Raw genomic sequence first — 13666 nt, 5'->3', positions numbered from 1 at the left:
CTAGTGTCCTATTTCTGGGTGAGCGAGTGAATAGTGGGTTTGATTGGTATAAAATAAAAATAGAATGGGCCGAGTCCCTTTAGGTTCTGTGGCAGATAGCGGATCTGTGTTGGGTTATTGCTTGGCATCGTTTCGGTGAACGAGCGCTGGGGTTTTGGACATCCCTTTTTATCGACGGAACTCTTCCGTCTTTCTGTTAGGCCTTCCCCCGTCTCCGTCACCGCGAGAGCATGAGTGTAGGGGTTTGTCTTTACTCACGTGGCGAGCCCGGGGATTTCGCTGTGGCACATTTTGAATTTTTTAAAGTTAAAAGTAGAAAGTGTCGAGTGCCTTAGGGGGATTGGAATCTCCAGTGGGAGCCTCACACGGTGAGCCCATATGTAGGAGTATAGAGTGTTAGGTGTCCGTTCACGTGATGAGCCCAAGGATTCCGGGGTTGGCACTGAGTGCCCAGGGTGGTTGGGATCCCCGGGAGCCTCACACGTGGAGGCTGGATTACATAGGTTGATTTGGAAATTGTCCGCTTACGTGGCGAGCCCGCGGATTCTGCTGTTGAATACTAAGTGAATAGGGTTGTTTGGAAACCGTAGTGGGAGCCTCCCACGGTAAGTCCCGGCGTAGGAGTAGCGGAGTGGATAGATTATGCTCTTATGGTGACGAGATGAGTTCGGTGGGAATACCCAACCGAAAGTCTGTGAAAAAGGGGAGGGGGGATGGATTCGCGATAGGAAGGCGGAATTTGGAAAGGAGGGCGAGGAACTGAGGGATGGTTATTAGGAGCTCTTGGTCTTCTCGCAACTCAACTCCTTCGTTGGAAGAAGGATCAGTTTGACCAAAGGTCGTCTGACTTGACCCTTCTCGGTTATGAGGTCGACTACACGAACTCGGTTGTCTTCGCCGGGGTTTACGTTGACGACTCAGCCTATCCTCCATTCGTTGAGAGATAAGTTGTCCTCCTTGATGACAACTAGATCATCCACTTTTAGATTTTGTTTTGTATGTTTCTACTTCACCCGTTTTTGAAGCTCGGAAAGATATTCGGTTTTCCATCGCTGGCAGAAGGTTTAATGCAGGGCCTTGAGCTTCTGCCATCTGTTTATTATGGAGGCCGGGCTTTCGTACACATCCGGTTCTGGCGGCGCCAGAAAATGGCTGCCCGTTACGAAATGTCCTAGGGTTAGTGGTTCCAGGTCCGTTGGGTCATTCGACCCTGGACTGAGTGGGCGTGAGTTGAGGCACGCCTCAGTCCTGCACAAAAGTGTTTGGAACTCCTCCATAGTATATATGTGGGGAGAAGCGATCTTTTTGAAGTGGCTTTTGAAGCTCTTCACTCCCGCTTCCCACAGGCCGCCCATATGTGGAGCGGTGGCGCGAATAAAATGCCAGCTCAAGGCTTGATGGCTATACTTTGAGACTGTTTTGTCTCGGCTTTCGGCCAGAAAGGCTTTAAATTCGGATCGTAAAGATCCTGATGCTCCGACAAAGTTTTTACCATTTTCGGAGTAGATGTTTTTCGGACATCCTCTTCTCGCGATAAAACGCGAGAAGGCTGCGAGAAAACATGCGGAGCTGATTTCACTAGTGGCCTCTAAGTGAATGGCCTTAGTGGAGAAACAGACAAAAAGGCATACGTAGCCTTTTGACAGTCGACATCTCCTACCGCGGTAGCTTTTGATGTCGAAAGGCCCCGTTTTGCAATTGTGGATGATGGCTCTGATCATGGTCTTGACATTCGGAATCCAATATTGGGATCGGATAAGACGGAGCATGAGCTGGTTCTCGCCATGAAGGGAGTCATGATGAGTCATCATGACTGGAAGGCGAGACAGTCTACAATTGTAAGGCAGGACGATCGGATGACGCTCGTTGTATGACATGTCTTTTGAAGCCCCTAGACGCCCCCCTATTCTAATAATATCATCTTTGTCGATGTATGGGTTGAGTGACAGTATTTCACTCTTTCGATCAATAGGTTCCCTATTTTTCAATTTTAAATATTCTGTACCGTAAAATTGTTTCTGGCAGACTAGTATTAATGCTTGAGTCGTTGCCTTAATCTCATCGGCTGAGATTATGCACGACTTATCGTGGAACATTGCTTTAGTTTTAGGATGCGTTCTTTTACAGAATCTCCTAACATAGGATAGGACTTTCAATGCCCTGGGCAGATTTGAAAATCGGTCGAGAATATCTATTTGATCTACCCTTGTCGTGGCATATATTTGTGCCCAACGGACGTTTGGTATTCGGTGTCTTGTGCTAGCCAGTAGGAATTGTCTTCTTGCAGCCAAGAAGGTCCCTGCCACCACAACGCTTTGTTGACCAAATCTGATGCAAGTAGTCCTCTGCTTCCAAGATTCGCTGGATTAGATTGCGAGTCCACGTGAAGCCAGTCCTTGCCACCGACCATATCGGTGATCTTAGTAATTCGGTGTGCGACGAAGGTTGACCAGAAACAGGGCGGCTTCCTTATCCATGCGAGCACTATGGTTGAATCCGTCCATAGACGCAGTTTTACGGGTCCCATTCTGGATTCGGTTATTTCTGCGAGCAGAACTGCTCCACAGAGTTCTAGACGTGGAAGTGATATGGTCTTCACTGGGGCTACTCGGGTTTTGGCTAGCAAGATTTGTGAAAATTTTATCGTCCCTTTTTACGCGCATGTAGATTGCTGCCGATGCATCGCAAAAACCATTTATTTCGATGTCGTCCTTTGGCGTAAAATTGACCCTTCGCGGTATCATAACGTTGTCTATCTCGTGGTACTGCTCTGTGAAATTTTCCCAACGTTCCAATGTACTAGTCGATACTCGTTCGCCCCAGGCTGTGCCCTCTAACCATATATTCTGCATGAGTATTTTCGCCACGATGAGCATTGGTGCTAGCCATCCTAAGGGGTCGAAAAGTTTGGCGATTGCCGATAATATTGTTCGTTTCGTAATGTTTTCAGGGTTTCCCAACGCGCCTGATTTAAAATAGAAGATATCGGAATGGGCATTCCATCGAATGCCTAACCCCTTGACTGAGCTGGTATCTTCGAATGCCAGGAAGTTTTCACTGAGCACATCTGCAGTAGGTATATCCTTAAGAATTTCCCCTGAATTTGACGTCCATTTGCGTAGTGGGAAGCCCGCCGAGTGTAGGACTTGACGAATTTCATCTCTCGCTTTAATGGTTGATGTGATTGTGTGTCCGAACTCTAGCACGTCGTCTACATACATGCATTCTCTCATTTGCTCGATTTTGCTACATCTTTGGCCAGCTGTAGGAGTTTCCTTATCGCAAGATATGGAGCGCAGTTGACTCCGAAGGTAACAGTCTTTAGCTCGTAAAGGCTGATAGGGTCGTTTGGGGAGGTGCGATAGACAATCCGTTGAAATCTGGTGTGATTTTCGTTAACCCAAATTTGCCTATACATATTTTCGATGTCGCTATTAAAGACGAAACAATACAGTCACCAACGTAAAATTAGAATGGGTAGGTCTGCTTGGAGTACTGGACCTGGTTGGAGTATGTCGTTTAGACTAATTCCATATGCCGTCGGACTTGACGCGTTGAAGGCGACACGCACCTTGGTAGTGGTACTTTCCGCCTTTACAACGGGGTTTGGGGAAGAAAATATTTATCCGAATCGTCGGATGGAATATTGCTTTTGATTTTTCGCATATGTCCGAGCGTTTCGTATTCTGACAACATCCGAATATACACTTTCCCTAACTGTGAGTTTTTTAGTAAACGCCCCTCATTTCTAAATAATTGTGAACATGCGCGTCTCAGTTGCGGTCCTAAATTAATATTCGCAGGATAATCCTGCCTGAATGGCAGTGAAACTGTATATCTTCCACTTTGATCACGTTTTGTTGTGTCTTTAAATAATTGTTCGCAATACCTTTCTTCTTCATTAAGCATTTTATTTTTGGGCACATTTTCAACCTCCCAGAAAGCTTTTAATTGATTGTCTAACGCAACCTCGTTGTAAAACGACACGATGCTCTTCGTTGGACTCGGTGCTTCTATTCGACCGGTTAGTATCCAACCAAACACTGTCTCTTGGGCCAGAAGTGTATTAAGTACATTCTTTTTCAGACCGCTCATTATAATTTGGGGATATATGTCTCCACCAAGTATGAGGTCTACATTTTCGTTGACGTAGAACCTCTTGTCTGCCAGAACCAATTCTGGGAATGCCTGCATAGTAATGATGTTGGTACGGCAGGATGGCAGATTCCCAGCAAGTTTGGCTAGAATCAGAACTGGAGTAGTAAGGCTGAAGCATGGATCCACTGGTGAGCGTAATTCGATGGTGGATGCCTCTCTAACTTGAACAGATACTGCATTGGTGATGCCTGACACTTGGGCATGCATTTTCCTCGCCGGCAAATTGATTCTGCGTTTCAGTCTTTCTGTCATGAAAGAACATTCAGACCCTGAATCAATTAATGCAAGCGCGGAAAAGTCGGTACCATTATGGTGAATGTGTACGCGAGCAGTTCCTAATAGCACGCCTGTGCTGGAATTGGCATGACAGGATTTTACATTCTGGTTTGCAGATTGTCGCGCCTGTGCTGATGTTGTTGGGATATTATCCGCATCTTTGAAAGGATTGCGCATAGTAGTTTGCTGAGATATATCCGCATGCAGGAGCCTGTGGTGACGACAGTGGCATTTGGAATTGGTGCACTTCGTCACGGTGTGTCCTGGGTATAAGCAATTTAGGCAGCCACTTGTGGATTTTATAAATTTAATCCTTTCTACTGAGGTTAACTCGCAAAAGCGTGAACAGTTTCGAAATCTGTGCTCAGGGGATTTGCACATTTTACAAATTGATTTTATTGTTTGCTTGGATAATTTTGTTTGAAAAGCACCAAGTCTTGTCGTAGGGGTTTCTGTCGATTGTCGCGACGCGTTTGGTTTTTGCACTTTCGAAGTGGCATGGCCTGTAAAACCAGACACTGTTTCAAGTGTCTGAAACCGATTAGACAGGAATTTATCCATACCCTCCCACTTGGATATGTCGATTTTATGGTCTATACTTTGCTCCCAAAGAGCCAACGTGCTCTCTGGTAACTTGGTTGAGCAGAGATAAGTCAGGATTGCATCCCAATTGGAAATGTAAATTTTGTGGCATTTGAGGGACGAAATACAATTATTTATATCATTTTGTAGCTTTTTTATTGAACTGCCACACTCTCGTTTTACCTTTTTAAGTTAAATAAAATTTGTAGTTGTGTGTTAACTAGGGTACGTTTGTTCTCGTATCTTTCACACAAGCTTTTCCAGGCCATCTCGAAACCTTCATTGGTGAGAGGGCATTTTTTAACAATGTCTTTTGCTTCGCCCTGCGTTTTTTGTTGAGATGGAATAACTTTTCTACCCCTTTCAAGCTAGAATTGTTTATATAAATTGCCGTGAACAGGTCACGAAAAGTTGGCCAAGGCAGATAATCCCCTTTAAAAACTTCCGTGTCGCAAGCAGGGAGGCGAATTTTATGCCCATGAGGTTCTTGCTCAGGGTTGACGTTCTTGTCCTCTTTCTTGTATTTTTCTGCCTCAGCAGATATAGACGCTAAGCATCGCATGTAGATTGTGTATGCTGCTTTTTGCTTCTTTTTTATCGCCATAACGTCATCCCCTGACACCTCATCAGACCCCAGTAGCGAATCAAACGCACAATTTACCTTCTTCCACAAGGACCGCAACTCTTCCTGCTGTATCGCAAGGGTGTGTTTGCTATGGTCGCTTTCCGGAATAAGGCTGTAATCTGTATCAAACTCTGCGATTAATTCTACTAAGCTGATGTACGTTTCCATCGTTTTGTTTGAATTTATTAACGAGATAATTGCCGATTAGAGAAATAGAACTCTTCAGAGTTAAAAATACCTGCCCAGACGTAAATAATAACTATTGAATTTCGACGTTTTATATTTATTACATTTATTTCAGACTTTGTCAGAGTAGCGACAAAGAAAAAGGGTTTGTTTTATGTACCTTTTGTCACAGCGGCAACAACAGAAAACAGGGGAACAACTCGCCAGCTCCACAAATAATGGGTGTATTTTTGAAAAAGTGAAAAAGTGCGTGCAATATTCGAAAATAAGCGCAAAAAAGTTTAGAAAGTGTTTAAAAAGTGAAGTGAGCACCGAATTAATTATAATGCAATAATTTTGTACTTGTGATCTACAAAAAAACAACAACAAAACTGATGTAGTGAGGTTGCTGGAAAAATTAGGTTATGTTACCCTCTGCCTTGTGTTGTGTCTGGAAAACCTTACCGCTGGTGGGGGGATAAACCAGATAATCACAAGGGACGAAATAAATTAATACACAAGTGATTTAAATTTGGAAAGCTAGTAAAAGACTGGAGCTCACTAAAATAAAACTTCACTATTTACACCTTGTTTGACTTCACTTTTTTCGTGCACAATACGAGTTTTTCTTCATTTTTAAATAACGAGCACTAAAAAAAAAGTGGCAAGAAATATAAACTTACTTCTTATTTTGTGGAGAAATAATTGTTGCAATGGCTCCGGCGGCTACTAATATCGTGTATTATATGCTTGCGGCAAATAAATTTTATTAGGCAAATGTGCTGTGGCTCTGGTCTCTTTTATATAAAAAACTCCAACTCAGTGCTTTTTGGCTGCTGGGGCAAATAATCCTCTAGACAAAAAATTTTTTCTCGGCTGATTTTGCTGACACGTTGATTATCTGTGTGAAGTAGTGCACTGTATTATACAAAGTGATTTCCGTTCTCGGTGAGGACGACCAATGTTCGGCCTGAGTGCGTCGTAAACCGGGAGTGGGCGGGCGCACAAGGGTCGATCTCGGGAAGGTTCACTCAGAAATACAATAAAAGAGAAAACAAAGAGGATTTCCTCGTTATAATATTGTATTTAATTAAATTGAAAGAAAATCGGGAACTTTGTTCTCGATATAACAAGTTATGCAAGCAGCTAAATACAGATATTCAATCTCAACGTGATAGCTATTTCCGTGATAGATTCTTAGACTGCCGAGGTAGTTCGAAAAAAGAATGAGAAGTTATTAATAATGTCGTTAACCGGAAACGGGTAAATGATGGGGCAATCTAGCTCTACTCCTTGCAAGTGTATGTTCTCTGACCATGATACATATTATCACAATAAAAGTTTTTTATTTTAAGCTTTCACAGGATCTGAGATTCTAGCAATTATTAAAAATTTAAACAACTCCAATTCCTGTGGGTATGACGACATTTCAAACAAGCTACTGAAGAGCACTGCACTTAATTTAGTGGATATTTTGAAATATATTTTTAACAACAGTATATGCTCAGGAACTTTTCCGGACCTGCTGAAATGTGCGATAACCGTCCCTTTATTCAAAAAAGTAACAAAAAAGATAAAAAAAATTATAGGGCGATTTCCCTACTGCCATCTATTTCAAAGGTTTTTGAAAAAGCATTTAAAAATCGTATTTTAAGTTTCCTTGAAGGAAATGGGTTTTTAGTTCAAAGCAGTTTGGGTTCAGGTCCGGACGTTCAACTGAAGATGCCCTTTTAGAATTTTGCTCCTTCATTTACAAACAGCTCGATAGTAAACAAAACAGCGCTGGTCTCTTTGTTGACATTACTAATGCTTTTGATACGGTGGACCATGAAATGTTACTGCATAAATTATACTGCGCCGGCTTCCGGGGGTTTGTACAAGTCAGACTTGTCTAATAGGGTGCAAAAGGTTAGATTACACGGATATCTTAGCAGCCATAATTCAATAACGATTGGGGTTCCACAAGGTTCTGTCCTGGGTCCTACTCTCTTCTTAGTTTACGTTAATTCAATCTTTCATTTGCCTTTCGTAGGAAATGTCACTGCTTTTGCTGATCACCTTGCGATTGCGTATGGCTCTAGCAATGCTGTGGACTTAATAGCAAATTTAAACTACGACGCTTCTCTTTTAAGAACTTGGTTTGCGAAACACAAGCTCGTAATTAGCAGTAAAACCAAGCTATTGTTTTTTAGTTTGACCTCGAGGCTAACGCCAGATATAAACATAACTTTTCATTCTTCAGGTTGCGAACGTTTTCCCCCACAAAATCACTTGTGTACGGATTTAAAAACCAATACATTTAATTCTCATGTACCTTGTAGTACCAATTGCTTTGTAATTGACACGGTAAATGAATTCCAGTATCTAGGCCTCACCCTAGACAAAAACATGAATTGGTGGAACCACATAACGCGTTTAAAACAATATCTGAAATTTTCATTACGCTGCCTCTATCACCTCAGAAGTTACTGGTCAAAAAGCATACTAAAAACAGTATACTACTCATTATTTCACTCTAAATTGCTATATGGTATCATTTGCTTGGGAGGTGCTAGCCTAAACAAGATCCAACCTTTATTAATATTGCAAAAGTGTGCTATTCGAAAAATATGCAAGTTAAATCGGACGCATCCCTCAAGAGAGTTCTTTAGGAGTTTACAGATTCTTCCAGTAAGAGACTTTTATTATTTCAAAATCTTAAAAATCGGAAATTTATAGTCTGAGGATAAACTCGCACAACACCGTAATAGTACCTTCTTGGAGAACCACACTTTATAGCAGGTTTTATACTATCGTGTCTCGTAAGCTATTTAACGCGCTTCCTGCCGGCATTCGAGCCATAAGAAATATGAATCAATTTTTAAAGAATGTGAAATCCTTCTTGTTAGAACAATCATACGACGAAATCGAAGATTCTATTTTTTTTTCTGCGTTTAATCCTTTAGTGTTTCTAAAAACCTTAAAAATGTTACCCACGTACCTGATGTACATTTTTTATTTTTAAGTTTGTTATTCCTTCTTTTTTTACTTTGAATTTTAATTTGAATTTTACAATTTATTTAACTTTTTAAGGCCACCCACTGTATTTTTTTAACTAGTAGATATTGGCATTTAGCGCTATGTTAAGCTTAACATATAAAATGCCTTAACTTTTCTTATACCTATAGTATTTTTATGTTCGTTGCAATATTGTTTTTACTTGTTTTTTGGAATATTATTCACTATGTACATAGGTGTAAACAAAATGTTCAATAAAATTGAATTGAATTGAATTGAAATGTACAATGATGATACGAATTTACCTTTACGTACAAATGATGATGATGGTGATTCTGGGCGACGTGAAGTGCTTGGCGGTCAATCGAAAAAAAGAGCCCGTTTGTCCCGTTGATGACAACCGCTAAGCCGCGAAAAAGTCCTCTGGTGTTAGGAAGGGGAAAAGCCACACACACAACCACCCTCACATATACGTGCATGGATGCTGACAACCTGCATACACACACGTGCATATGTATGAAACGCATGCATGTGCATGCATGCGCACAAATGCGGCGTGAGAAATATTATTAAAACGTTAGGGAGGGAAGCCGTCAATCAAATAAAAGTTAGGCATTGAGCCTAAACAACGTCTATAACATATGATTGATATATATAATTTGGTAGTATAATAATATGCTTTATATAAAAAAAAATACTTAAATAATAAAATTATTAATTAAAAAAATATGTTAAAAGTATTAAATGAAAAAAAAAAAATAACAATTTTTGTTGTTATACGGCCTACTGATTTGTATAGATACAAAGAGCTTTGGCAGTTGCCTAATTTTTTCTTTCTTCTATTCTAATTTAAAATTTTTTTCAATTAAGAAAAAATTTATCATAACAATAATAATGATAAAAAATTATTGCTAGGCCTTGAGCTCGATTCGAACCCGCGATCTTAAAAAAAAAAATAAATAAAATACACGCATTCGAACCTGCGAACGAATCCATTTAGGCGGGAGTCGTATTATCTCTGCTATTGCATCTTTTCTGCAAATATAAGCAATGTTGCATTTAAGTTTTACGCCTTCTGTGCGCATTTTTCGACTGTGATGCCACGTAAGATAAAAATAATTATTAAGAAAGCATTATGGAATAGCCAAGTTTTTAGTGCAACCGGAAAAAGTTTTTGAAAAAGCTAACCGCATTTTCTTTATGGTTAGTGGATAAATAATTGACCTACTGCTGAGAAATTATAAAGAATAAGTGAACATTTAACTGGAATAATTTTTTTTTTGGAAATTCCATTTGTACAGGGTGTCCAGACAGGAAAATTTTATTTAACTTGAAAATTTATAAATCGCCATAAAAAATTGTCTATGGCTGACCAATTAGTGGGGCCTACTGACCAATTATAACCAATCAGTGACAAATTAATTAGCATAATATATGGCTGACCAATTAACGAAACCTGGTCACCAATTAGTGACCAATTAATTGGCATAATTTGTATTGGAAAATTTGTGTATATAGGGTTTCTAGACAGGAAAAATATTTTTCCCTTGGAAAATTTAAAATGGCCATACAAAATTTCCTATGGCTGACCAATTAGTGGGGCCCACTGATCAATTATGACCAATTAGTGGCCAATTATTTGGCATACTTTTCGATTTGGAAATCCGCCGATGGCTGCTAACATCCGATAACAGAGTAACATCCGATAACCCGATAACAAAGAAAATTTTTAAAAATTTATTAAAAACTTCCTATGGCTGACCAATTAACGCAACCTGCTGACCAATTATAGCCAGTTAGTGACCAATTAATTGCCATAATCTTTTTTGGAAAATTTATGTATACAGGGTGTTTAGACAGGAAAGTTGTTTTTCCCTTGGAAAACTTTAAATGGCCATTAAAAATTTTCTATGGCTGACTAATTAAGTAAACCTGATGACCAATTAGAGACCAATTATTTGGCATAATTTTTTTTGGAAAATTTATGTATACAGGGTGTTTAGACAGGAAAATAATGTTTCCCTTGGAAAACTTTAAATGGCCATCAAAAATTTTCTGTGGCCGATCAATTAGTGGGACCCACTGAACAATTATGACCAATTAGTGACCAATTATTTGGCATACTTTTCGATTTGAAAATCCACCGATGGGGTGCTAACATCCGATAAGAGGGTAACATCCGATAACAAAGAAAACTTTAAAAATTAATTAAAAAGTTCCTATGGCTGATCAATTAACGAAACCTGCTGACCAATTATTGACCAATTAATTGGCATAATTTTTTTTGGAAAATTTATGTATACAGGGTGTTTAGACAGGAAAATTATTTTTCACTTGGAAAAATTTAAATGGCAATAAATTGGCATAATTTTTTTTGGAAAATTTATATATACAGGGTGTTTAGACAGGAAAATTATTTTTCCCTTGGAAAATTTTAAATGGTCATAAAAAATTGTCTATGACTGACCAATTAGTGGGACCCGCTGACCAATTATGACCAATTACTGGCCAATTATTTGGCATACTTTCGATTTGAAATTCCTCCGATGGGGTGCTAACATCAGATAACAAAGAAAATTTTAAAAATTAATTAAAAGGTTCCTATGGCTGACCAATTAAGGAAAGATGCTGACCAATTATGACCAGTTAGTGACTAATTAATTGGCATAATTTTTTTTTGGAAAATTTATGTATAAAGGGTGTCTAGACAGGAAAATTGTTTTTCCTTGAAAAACTTTAAGTGGTCATAAAAAATGTTCTAAGGCTGACCAAATAGTGGGACCCACTGACCAATTATGACCAATTAGTGACCAATTATTTGGCATACTTTTCGATTTCAAAATCCACCGATGGGGTGCTAACACCCGATAACAGATTAACATCCGATAACAAAGAAAATTTGAAAAATTAATTAAAAAGTTCCTATGGCTGACCAAATAACGAAGCCTGCTGACCAATTATGACCAATTAGTCACCAATTAATTGGCATAATTTTTTTGGAAAATTTATGTATACAGGGTGTTTAGACAGGAAAATGGTTTTTCCCTTGGAAAACTTTAAATGCCATAAAAAATTTTCTATAGTTGACAAATTAGTGGGACCCGCTGACCAATTAGTGACCAATTACTTGGCATACTTTTCGATTTGAAAATCCACCGATGGGGTGCTAACATCCGATAACAGGGTAACATCCGATAACAAAGAAAATTTAAAAATTAATTAAAAAGTTCCTATGGCTGACCAATTAACGAAACCTGCTGACCAATTATGACCAATTAGTGACCAATTAATTTACATAATTTTTTTTGGAAAACTTATGTATACAGGGTGTTTAGACAGGAAAATTATTTTCCCTTGGAAAACTTTAAATGGCCATAAAAAATTGTCTATGGCTGACCAATTAGTGGGACCCGCTGACCAATTATGACCAATTAGGAACAAAATATTTGGCATACCTTTCGAATCGAAAATCCACCGATGGGGTGTTAACATCCCACCCCCGACCATGAAAATTTTAAAATTTCCATAAATTTTTTTCTAATGCTGACCAATTACTGAAACCTGCGGACCAATTATGACCAATTACTGACCAATTACACTAGTCAAAAAGAGAAATTACTTTGAAGTCTAACTATTTAATTTCGATGTATTATTGCCCCCTAAGTACAAAAACACCAAAAATTTAAAATTCTATGGATACGACTTTTTTTGTTTTCTTTTCCTAAAGTCACGAATTTTCACAGAGGTCTTTCCATTTATTTTATCATATCTTGGAAATTACTTATCTAAATTCGTTGAGAGAAACACCAGTGGATTCACCGCAAAATTTTCTTCAAGTCTTGTAAGAACATTTTTTATATGATCGACGGTTGTGGAGTTAAAATTTCCATAATTTTTTTTCTAATGCTGACCAATTACTGAAACCTGCGGACCAATTATGACCAATTAGTGACCAATTACACTAGTCAACAAGAGAAATTACTTTGAAGTCTAACTATTTAATTTTGATGTATTATGGCCCCCTAAGTACAAAAACACCAAAAATTTTAAATTCTATGAATACGACTTTTTTGTTTTCTTTTTCTAAAGTCACGAATTTTCACAGAGGTCTTTCCATTTATTTTATCATATCTTGGAAATTACTTATCTAAATTCGTGGATTCACCGCAAAATTTTCTTCAAGTCTTGTTAAGAACATTTTTTATATGATCGACAGTTGTGGAGTTATTCACATAAAAATGTAAAAAAAAAAAATTTTTTTTTCAAAATCGATTTTTTTTTTTATTTTTCAAAAATTCATAAGAAATCGAAGGTTTTAAAATCTTACCAATTTTATTTCTCGGTCTTAAAACTCTAAACATTGTAAATAATTAATACCTTATTTCGTAAAAATACATAAAAAAATGTTGGTTTTATTGACAATAAAGTGAAAATACCCAATTTAGTGAAAATTTTGCATATCAAGCCTATTATAGTTTTTACAAACAAATTATTTAGGTATGACATTTTGCGCAACTTTGTCTTTTTAAAACTTACTACGGGCATCGCCAGTAATGAGAAAACTCCATAATGACACCCAAGAAATTTTTCCCCGTCAATTTTTCTTAAGGCAAAAATTTAAGTTGTCAACGCGGGTTTTCGTAAGAAAGAAGTATGGTCATATATATTTGTTATCAAATAAATACAACTTTTTCCTTGAGGCATTTCTTGCGATGTTCTTAGAATGCTTAAATCATAAAAACAAAAAAATCAAATTATCACTCCGTCATAGAAACTGTTATACCTACCTACTGAACATCCCAGCCTGTGCAGGCTATTTCCCATAGCATATGAAGTTTTTTTGAAAACCCCTTTTTTCAAACC

The 13666-nt window shown here is 38.4% G+C and overlaps 1 protein-coding gene across 1 annotated transcript in view; it reads right to left on the bottom strand.

The window, feature by feature from the left end:
• Pur-alpha (Purine-rich binding protein-alpha) overlaps positions 1-13666 on the bottom strand; it is a 1789254-nt gene that overhangs the window by 420767 nt on the left and 1354821 nt on the right. The gene's annotated exons all lie outside the window — the stretch shown is intronic.

Source organism: Eurosta solidaginis, chromosome X (genome assembly GCF_040869045.1).
Source record: "Eurosta solidaginis isolate ZX-2024a chromosome X, ASM4086904v1, whole genome shotgun sequence".
NCBI classification, from domain to species: domain Eukaryota; kingdom Metazoa; phylum Arthropoda; class Insecta; order Diptera; family Tephritidae; genus Eurosta; species Eurosta solidaginis.
The sequence above is the reverse complement of the archived record's forward strand: the minus strand, read 5'-3'. Positions and strand labels throughout refer to the sequence as shown.